Raw genomic sequence first — 10,281 nt, 5'->3', positions numbered from 1 at the left:
GGCGAGAACTACAACTCCCAGCATTTCCAGACTGTTATTATGGGATATCAGAGGACATTACAGGGATTAGGTATAAGAGAACTACAACGCCCAACATGTCCAGGCTGTTATTATGGGATATCAAAGGACATTACAGAGAGGGGTATAAGAGAAGGGGACTACAACTCCCAGCATTTCCCTGGCTCCAGTTCTCACACAATTGCTGACAATCTATAGAAGAAAACACTGAATCAATTACTTCTCCAGACAGAACAGTAGCCCCGCCCCATCACAGAGCCCTGCCCCCCTCATGTCACGTGATCATCATCACTTCACTTCATAGTACAGGAGCCCCGCCCATCACAGAGCTCCGCCCGTTACGTCACTTGACCATCGGTCACAGGGCCTTCATCCAGCACTTATACGCTGCACTGCTAAGCCCCGCCCCCTTTATATGCCGGTCACGTGTACGTGACATCTTCACAGGTCCTTCAGCTATTGTGCAGTAACAGGTAGAGCGGCCTCCACCGCTTCTCAGCTTCCTCCCGGCTCCTAGACCGGCCGCAGTTCTCGGCTCCCTGCAGAGAGCGCCAGGTGGGTAGCGCCGCCGCTATCGGAATAAGTAAAGTGAATGTTACGCGGTGATCACACGCGGCTGTCCAGCGAGGAGCTCGTCTCCTGTGTTACTGGCAGCTGTACACACCAGCTGACAGGAAATCAAGAGCTCTAACTATATACAGGGGGTACATGCCAGTCACAGTGCCCCCTATCAGTGCTATCCACGTGCCCCTTCTCAGTGCCAGCACCAGGTTCCCCACATTAGTGCCAGGCACATGCCCCTTGTTAGTGCCCCCTATCAGTGCTATCCACGTGCCCCTTCTCAGTGCCAGCACCAGTGTCCCCACATTAGTGCCAGACCCCCTTATGGCGGTGTTATCCAGTCCCGGTATCGTAGTGTTATCCAGTCACGGTATGACAGTTTTGGCCAGTCACAGTATGGAGAACAATCTAATGTCACAGTATGGTGGTGTTATCCGGTCACGGTATGATGGTTTTGGCCAGTCACAGTATGGAGGTGTTATCCGGTCACGGTATGATGGTTTTGGCCAGTCACAGTATGGTGGTGTTGTCCGGTCACGGTATGACGGTTTTGGCCAGTCACGGTATGGAGGTGTTATCCGGTCACGGTATGGAGGTGTTATCCGGTCACGGTATGACGGTTTTGGCCAGTCACAGTATGGAGGTGTTATCCGGTCACTGTATGGAGGTGTTATCCGGTCACGGTATGACGGTTTTGGCCAGTCACAGTATGGAGGTGTTATCCGGTCACGGTATGACAGTTTTGGCCAGTCACAGTATGGTGGTGTTGTCCGGTCACGGTATGACGGTTTTGGCCAGTCACAGTATGGAGGTGTTATCCGGTCACGGTATGATGGTTTTGGCCAGTCACAGTATGGTGGTGTTATCCGGTCACGGTATGACGGTTTTCGCCAGTCACAGTATGGTGGTGTTATCCGGTCACGGTATGACGGTTTTGGCCAGTCACAGTATGGAGGTGTTATCCGGTCATGGTATGACGGTTTTGGCCAGTCACAGTATGGAGGTGTTATCCGGTCACGGTATGACGGTTTTCGCCAGTCACAGTATGGTGGTGTTGTCCGGTCACGGTATGACGGTTTTGGCCAGTCACAGTATGGAGGTGTTATCCGGTCACGGTATGACGGTTTTGGCCAGTCACAGTATGGAGGTGTTATCCGGTCACAGTATGATGGTTTTGGCCAGTCACAGTATGGTGGTGTTATCCGGTCACGGTATGATGCTTTTGGCCAGTCACAGTATGGTGACGTTATCCGGTCACTGTATGGAGGTGTTATCCGGTCACGGTATGATGGTTTTGGCCAGTCACAGTATGGTGTTATCCGGTCACGGTATGACGGTTTTGGCCAGTCACAGTATGGTGTTATCCGGTCACGGTATGATGGTTTTGGCCAGTCAGAGTATGGTGTTATCCGGTCACGGTATGACGGTTTTGGCCAGTTACAGTATGGAGGTGTTATCCGGTCACGGTATGACGGTTTTGGCTAGTCACAGTTTGGAGGTGTTATCCGGTCATGGTATGACGGTTTTGGCCAGTCACAGTATGGAGGTGCTTTCGGTCACGGTATGATGGTTTTGGCCAGTCACAGTATGGTGGTGTTATCCGGTCACTGTATGGAGGTGTTATCCGGTCACGGTATGACGGTTTTGGCCAGTCACAGTATGGAGGTGTTATCCGGTCACGGTATGATGGTTTTGGCCAGTCACGGTATGGTGGTATCCGGTCATGGTATGATGGTTTTGGCCAGTCACAGTATGGTGGTGTTATCCGGCCACTATATGGAGGTGTTATCCAGTCACGGTATGACGATTTTGGCCAGTCACAGTATGGTGGTGTTATCCGATCACGGTATGATGGTTTTGGCCAGTCACAGTATGGTGGTGTTATCCATTCACTGTATGGAGGTGTTATCCGGTCACGGTATGACGGTTTTGGCCAGTCACAGTATGGTGGTGTTATCCGGTTACGGTATGATGGTTTTGCCAGTCACAGTATGGTGGTGTTATCCAGTCACTATATGGAGGTGTTATCCGGTCACGGTATGACGGTTTTGGCCAGTCACAGTATGGAGGTGTTATTCGGTCACGGTATGACGGTTTTGGCCAGTCACAGTATGGTGGTGTTATCCGGTCACGGTATGATGGTTTTTGCCAGTCACAGTATGGAGGTGTTAACCGGTCACTGTATGGAGGTGTTATCCGGTCACGGTATGACGGTTTTGGCCAGTCACAGTATGGAGGTATTATCCGGTGACTGTATGACGGTTTTGGCCAGTCACAATATGGAGTTATTATCCGGTAACGGTATGACGGTTTTGGCCAGTCACAGTATGGTGGTGTTGTCCGGTCACGGTATGATGGTTTTGGCCAGTCAAAGTATGGTGGTGTAATCCAGTCACTGTATGGAGGTGTTATCCGGTCACGGTATGATGGTTTTGGCCTGTTACAGTATGGTGGTGTTATCCGGTCACTGTATGGAGGTGTTATCCAGTCACGGTATGACGGTTTTGGCCAGTCACAGTATGGAGGTGTTATCCGGTCACGGTATGATGGTTTTGGCCAGTCACAGTATGGATGTGTTATCCTGTCACGGTATGATGGTTTTGGCCAGTCACAGTATGGAGGTGTTATCCGGTCACGGTATGACGGTTTTGGCCAGTCACAGTATGGAGGTGTTATCCGGTCACGGTATGATGGTTTTGGCCAGTCACAGTATGGTGGTGTTGTCCGGTCACGGTATGATGGTTTTGGCCAGTCACAGTATGGTGGTGTTATCCGATCACGGTATGATGGTTTTGGCCAGTCACAGTATGGTGGTGTTATCCGGTCACTGTATGGAGGTGTTATCCGGTCATGGTATGACGGTTTTTGCCAGTCACAGTATGGAGGTGTTATCCGGTCATGGTATGACGGTTTTGGCCAGTCACAGTATGGAGGTGTTATCCGGTCACGGTATGACGGTTTTGGCCAGTCACAGTATGGAGGTGTTATCCGGTCACGGTATGATGGTTTTGGCCAGTCACAGTATGGTGGTGTTGTCCGGTCACGGTATGATGGTTTTGGCCAGTCACAGTATGGTGGTGTTATCCGATCACGGTATGATGGTTTTGGCCAGTCACAGTATGGTGGTGTTATCCGGTCACTGTATGGAGGTGTTATCCGGTCATGGTATGACGGTTTTTGCCAGTCACAGTATGGAGGTGTTATCCGGTCATGGTATGATGGTTTTGGCCAGTCACAGTATGGTGGTGTTATCCAGTTACGGTATGATGGTTTTGGCCAGTCACAGTATGGTGGTGTTATCCAGTTACGGTATGATGGTTTTTGCCAGTCACAGTATGGAGGTGTTATCCGGTCACGGTATGACGGTTGTGGCCAGTCACAGTATGGAGGTGTTATCCGGTCATGGTATGACGGTTTTGGCCAGAGTCATGGTATGGCGATATTATTTACATTTACTGATCGTGCCTCTAACAGTGATTCGTTCTTTCAACAGCACTAGCTTTTTGTCTAGGTTACCTCGTCTGGGACCCAGGCTCACTTGGCAGATGCCCCAAAATTGAAGAGTTTTTATATTTCCACTATGCATTAGCCTCATATGTCTTGATAAGGGGGGGGGGGGGGGGCTGCCTGAGTGCTGATAGCACTAAGGTGTTTGGAGATTCATCTCTTTAATTGTTGGATGGTTTTGCCTATGTAAACCTTGAGACAAGTGCAAATAGCACCATGAATAACACCATGACTTAGACAATTAATACATTGTTTAATAATGTCTCATCAATTGGGTTGGAGAAACATTTTTAAGTGGGTATAAGGGTATGTTCACACGCACTAATTACGGACGTAATTCGGGCGTTTTTGCCCCGAATTACGTCCGAAAATAGCGCCTCAATAGCGCTGACAAACATCTGCCCATTGAAAGCAATGGGCAGACGTTTGTCTGTTCACACGAGGCGTAATTTACGCGCCGCTGTCAAAGAAGTGACCTGTCACTACTTTGGCCGTATTTGGAGCCGTTATTCATTGACTCCAATGAATAGCAGCGCCAATTACGTCCGTAATGGACGCGGCGTTCAAGCGCCTGCACATGCCGTTACGGCTGAAATTACGGGGATGTTTTCAGGCTGAAACATCCCCGTAATTTCAGCCGTAACGGACGCCCTCGTGTGAACATACCCTTAGAGGGCAGAAGGAACACCTTCCACAAGGATGTGAGCCCTTCGTGGGAGACCTGAGCAAGTACCCACCGATGCTTCTTCATTCTGAAAATGACTATGCACTAATATTTCCTGTATATTTATACCACCACGGTAGGTTCTAGATGGATAGTCTGCTAAGACCTGTCGTAAGGTCTGTATCGGCTTGAAGTATCGGCCAATACCTCCGTAGTATGTTGTAAACTTCTCGTTCATTAATATCAAAAGTGCCAATACACCTAATTACTTTCGAAGGATCAGTTTTAGGTTTGGGTAATAGTAAGGTTTTCCGATCCGATCAGTCGCCCTAGCTCTGCATACGCTCTGTGTAATGTTTTTTTGGGGGTATCCCTGTGCTAAAAATTTAGGAGATTGTTACAGTCTTCTTCAAAGCTAGAGTTATCAGACCAATTCCTTCTCAGCCTCAGATATTGCCCTACTGTTACCCCTCGGATGGGAACTGTTGGTCGCCATTGTTTTAGGGTAAATAGAGGTATGGATGCTTTCACCAGGCTCCAGGATAATCTTTAACACCTTCCCGACCGCCCACTGTCTTTTGTTCGTCAGGCGGTGCGGGTGCTTAGTCTACAGAGACGTCTTTTGGCGTCGCTGCAGATCAGGCTGATGAGCGCTCGTGAGAGCGCTCATCCTCTAAGCAGGAGCTGTTACTAACAGCTCCTGATCTTAGAGCAGCCTCCTGAACACAGCTGGGGTCGGCAAACATTCCAACCCCAGCTGTTTAACACTTTGATTACCGCAGTCCGTGACCGCGGCGGCATGATGAAAGGGAATTCCCCTCTTTGATCGCATCACCGGGATTCCAGCGATGCGATCAAACACCAGGGAATCCCTCTGCAGTCAGCCCTGGGGACCTACAAAGGACCCCAGGGCTGTCTGTTCCGTGTGCCTGCTGTTCGGGCACACTATGTGCTGCCTTATCAGCAGCCTGTGACACAGTGTAGTGTATTAGCATACAGAAGTATGCTAATACATTACAAGTAAAAAATAAAGTTACAAATAAAGTTATCCCTTGATGGGATTAAAAAAAAAAAAAAAAGTAACAAAACAAATAAATAAATAAAAAAAGTCCCAAAAAGAGTTGTAAAGGATCTGCCAGGCACAACTTCTGTATATACGCCCATGGGTAATCAGTCTGCACCTGGTTCTATGTCTCTGAGACTGACTCCATCTTCCACCACTCAGGATGGCAGGCTTAGGAGTGGGAGAGCCTATCGCAGCCTGGCCAGACGGAGCTAGCTCCCGCCCTCTGTCTATTTATACCTGCCTTTCCTGTTCCTCCTTTGCTTGTGATTCTTCTCGTGTGGTTTCCTGGCCTTGCTGCAGCTCCTAGCTATTTGACCTTGCTTCATACTGACCCCGGCTTACTGACTACTCTCCTGCTCTGCGTTTGGTACCTCGTATATTCCTGGTTTAACTGGGCTCGTTCACCTCTCTTGTTGCTCACAGTGTTGCCGTGGGCAACTGCCCCATTTCCCTTTGCTTGTGTCCCCTTGTCTGTTTGTCTGTCGTGCACCTACTGAGCGTAGGGACTGTCGCCCAGTTGTACCCCGTCGCCTAGGGCGGGTCGTTGCAAGTAGGCAGGAACTGAGTGGTGGGTAGATTAGGGCTCACTGTCTGTTTCCCTACCCCCCTGCCATTACATAATCACAAGCCCATATACCTAGGCTACCCTGGTCCCTCACTCTATTATGGACCCCCTTGAGACCCTGGCTCAGCAAATGCAGGGTCTCTCCCTACAGGTCCAGCCCCTGGCTCAGAGGGTCAACCAGCCTCACCCCTTGAACCCCACCTCAAGTTGCCTGACCGGTTCTCAGGGGACCGGAGGACTTTTCTCTCCTTTCGGGAGAGTTGTAAGCTCTACTTTCGCTTAAAGCCCCACTCCTCAGGTTCTGAGAGCCAGCGGGTGGGTATAATTATGTCCCGGCTCCAGGAAGGGCCCCAAGAATGGGCCTTCTCCCTGGCTCCTGACGCCCCTGAACTTTCCTCCGTTGACCGTTTCTTTTCTGCTCTCAGACTCATTTATGACGAGACTGACAGGACTGCCCTTGCCGAGAGTCAGCTGGTGACCTTACGTCAGGGTAAGAGACCTGTGGAGGAGTATTGCTCTGACTTTAGGAAGTGGAGCGTAGCTTCTTGGTGGAATGACCCTGCCTTAAGGTGCCAGTTTAGGTTGGGTCTGTCGAACGCCCTGAAAGACCTGCTAGTTAGCTATCCCTGTTTTGACTCCTTAGACCAGGTTATGGCTTTAGCGGTACGACTTGACCGACGTCTCAGGGAACGACAACTTGAACGGTTTTGTGTTTTCCCCTCTGACTCCCCCATGATGCCTCCCGAGGTCCCGTTGCTTCGCTCTTCCACGGAAGACTCAGAGGTACCTATGCAACTCGGGGCCTCCGTGTCCCCCCGACAACGTAGAGAGTTCCGCAGGAAGAATGGTCTCTGCTTCTATTGTGGGGATGACAAACATCAAGTGAACACCTGTCCTAGGCGTAAGAATAAGCAGCCGGAAAACTTCCGCGCCTAAGTGATCATCGGGGAGGTCACTTGGGCGCACAGGTATTTCCCGTAAATATGAAACGTAATAAAATCTTGCTTCCCTTTCAGGTCTCTTTTGGTGGTAGGTCTGCTACCGGCAGTGCCTTCGTGGATTCAGGGTCTTCTGCTAATATCATGTCTGTGGAATTTGCTATGTCTCTAGCTATGCCTTTGATTGATTTGCTTAAACCTGTCCCGGTAGTGGGTATCGACTCCACTCCTCTTGCTAATGGTTATTTTACTCAGCATACCCCTGTTTGTGAACTCCTTGTTGGCTCCATGCATTTGGAGCAGTGCTCTGTACTGTTGATGCAGGGATTATCGTCCGATTTGGTTTTAGGCCTTCCCTGGTTGCAGTTGCATAATCCCACGTTTGACTGGAATACTGGGGAGCTTACCAAATGGGGTAATGAATGCTTGACGTAATGTTTTTCTGTTAATTCTATTTCTACCCCTGAGGAGGTGAACACGCTACCTGAGTTTGTTCAGGACTTCGCCGATGTTTTCTCTAAGGAGGCCTCCGAAGTGTTACCTCCTCATAGAGAATACGATTGCGCTATCGATTTGATACCAGGAGCTAAGCTCCCTAAGGGTAGGATATTTAACCTTTCTTGTCCCGAACGTGAAGCCATGAGAGAGTATATCCAGGAATGCCTGGCCAAGGGTTACATTCGCCCCTCTACTTCTCCGGTAGGTGCTGGCTTCTTCTTCGTAGGGAAGAAGGATGGTGGTCTTAGGCCATGCATTGACTACCGTAACTTGAATAAGGTCACTGTAAGGAACCAGTATCCCCTTCCTTTGATTCCTGATCTCTTTAATCAAGTCCAGGGGGCCCAATGGTTCTCTAAGTTTGATCTACGGGGGGCGTATAACCTTATCCGCATCAAAGAGGGGGATGAGTGGAAGACTGCGTTTAACACGCCCGAAGGTCATTTCGAATACCTCGTCATGCCCTTTGGGTTGTGTAATGCCCCCGTGGTCTTCCAGAATTTCATAAATGAGATTTTAAGGGATTACCTTGGGGTATTTCTTGTAGTGTACCTTGATGACATACTCGTGTTTTCCAAGGACTTGTCCTCCCACATTGAGCATGTCAGGAAGGTGCTCCAGGTCCTTCGGGAAAAAAACTGTTAGCTAAGACCGAATAATGTGTGTTTGGGGTGCAAGAGATACCATTTTTGGGTCAAATCCTCACTCATGAATTCCGCATGGACCCCGCCAAGGTCCAGGCTGTGGCGGAATGGGTCCAACCTGCCTCCCTGAAGGCGTTACAGTGTTTCTTGGGCTTCGCTAATTATTACAGCAGATTTATTGCTAACTTCTCGGTCATCGCTAAGCCTCTTACGGACCTCACTCGCAAAGGTGCTGATCTCCTCCACTGGCCTCCTGAGGCTGTCCAGGCTTTTGAGGTCCTTAAGAAGTGCTTTATCTCGGCTCCGGTGCTTGTCCAGCCCAACCAAATGGAGCCATTTATCGTGGAGGTTGACGCATCCGAGGTGGGAGTGGGGGCTGTCTTGTCCCAGGGTACCAGGTCCCTCACCCATCTCCGTCCCTGTGCCTACTTCTCCAGGAAGTTTTCGCCCACTGAGCGTAACTATGATATTGGCAACCGCGAACTCTTAACCATTAAATGGGCATTTGAAGAGTGGCGCCACTTCCTGGAGGGGGCTAGGCACCAGGTAACGGTCCTTACTGACCACAAGAATCTGGTTTTCCTAGAATCTGCCCGGAGGCTAAACCTGAGACAAGCTCGATGGGCGCTATTTTTTACCAGATTCAACTTTTTGGTTACCTATAGGGCTGGGTCTAAAAATATTAAGGCCGATGCACTGTCGCGTAGCTTCATGGCCAGCCCTCCTTCGGAGGAAGATCCTGCTTGTATTTTGCCTCCTGGTATAGTCGTTTCTTCTATTGATTCTGATTTAGTCTCTGAAATTGCGGCTGATCAAGGTTCAGCTCCCGGGAACCTTCCTGAGAACAAGCTGTTTTTTCCCCTGCAACTCCGGCTAAGGGTACTTAGGGAAAATCATGACTCCGCACTATCTGGTCATCCATGCATCCTGGGTACCAAACACCTCATTGCCAGAAACTATTGGTGGCCTGGGTTGCCTAAAGACGTTGAGGCCTACGTCGCCGCTTGTGAGGTTTGTGCCAGGTCCAAGACTCCCAGGTCCCGACCAGCAGGCTTACTACGTTCTTTGCCCATTCCCCAGAGACCTTGGACCCATATCTCCATGGATTTTATCACCGATTTTCCTCCATCTCAAGGCAAGTCGGTGGTGTGGGTGGTAGTAGACCGCTTCAGTAAGATGTGCCACTTTGTGCCCCTCAAGAAACTACCCAATGCTAAGATGTTAGGTACCTTGTTTGTCAAACACATCCTGCGTCTCCATGGGGTCCCTGTCAATATTGTTTCGGACAGAGGGGTACAATTTGTTTCATTGTTTTGGAGAGCCTTCTGTAAAAAGTTGGAGATTGATCTGTCCTTCTCCTCTGCCTTCCATCCTGAAACTAATGGCCAAACTGAGAGGACTAATCAGTCTCTAAAACAATATTTAAGGTGTTTTATCTCTGACTGTCAATATGATTGGGTCTCATTCATTCCCCTCGCCGAATTTTCCCTTAATAACCGGGTCAGTAACTCGTCAGGGATCTCCCCCTTTTTCTGTAATTTTGGGTTTAATCCACGGTTCTCCTCCGTTTCACCTGGTAGTTCCAACAATCCCGAGGTAGAGGTCGTTCATCGGGAACTGTGCACAGTCTGGGCCCAGGTTCAGAAGAACCTAGAGGCGTCCCAGAGTATACAAAAAACTCAAGCTGATAGAAGACGTTCTGCTAACCCCTTGTTTATGGTCGGGGATCTGGTGTGGTTATCGTCAAAGAACTTGCGCCTTAAGGTCCCGTCCAAGAAGTTTGCTCCCCGGTTTATAGGGCCGTATAAGGTCATTGAAGT

The 10,281-nt window shown here is 49.5% G+C and overlaps 1 protein-coding gene across 1 annotated transcript in view; it reads left to right on the top strand.

Annotated features, from left to right (window-relative positions):
- The first annotated feature begins 441 nt into the window (after positions 1-441).
- Positions 442-10,281, top strand: part of LOC142656549 (uncharacterized) — a 106,993-nt gene continuing 97,153 nt past the window's right edge. The window contains exon 1 of the mRNA XM_075831513.1: positions 442-573. The gene's annotated coding sequence lies outside the window, so the exon portion shown is untranslated. The remainder of the gene's footprint in view (positions 574-10,281) is intronic.

The sequence above is a fragment of the Rhinoderma darwinii genome, chromosome 1 (assembly GCF_050947455.1).
Source record: "Rhinoderma darwinii isolate aRhiDar2 chromosome 1, aRhiDar2.hap1, whole genome shotgun sequence".
NCBI lineage: Eukaryota > Metazoa > Chordata > Amphibia > Anura > Rhinodermatidae > Rhinoderma > Rhinoderma darwinii.
Note: the sequence above shows the minus strand (reverse complement) of the source record. Positions and strands in the feature narration are given on the sequence as shown.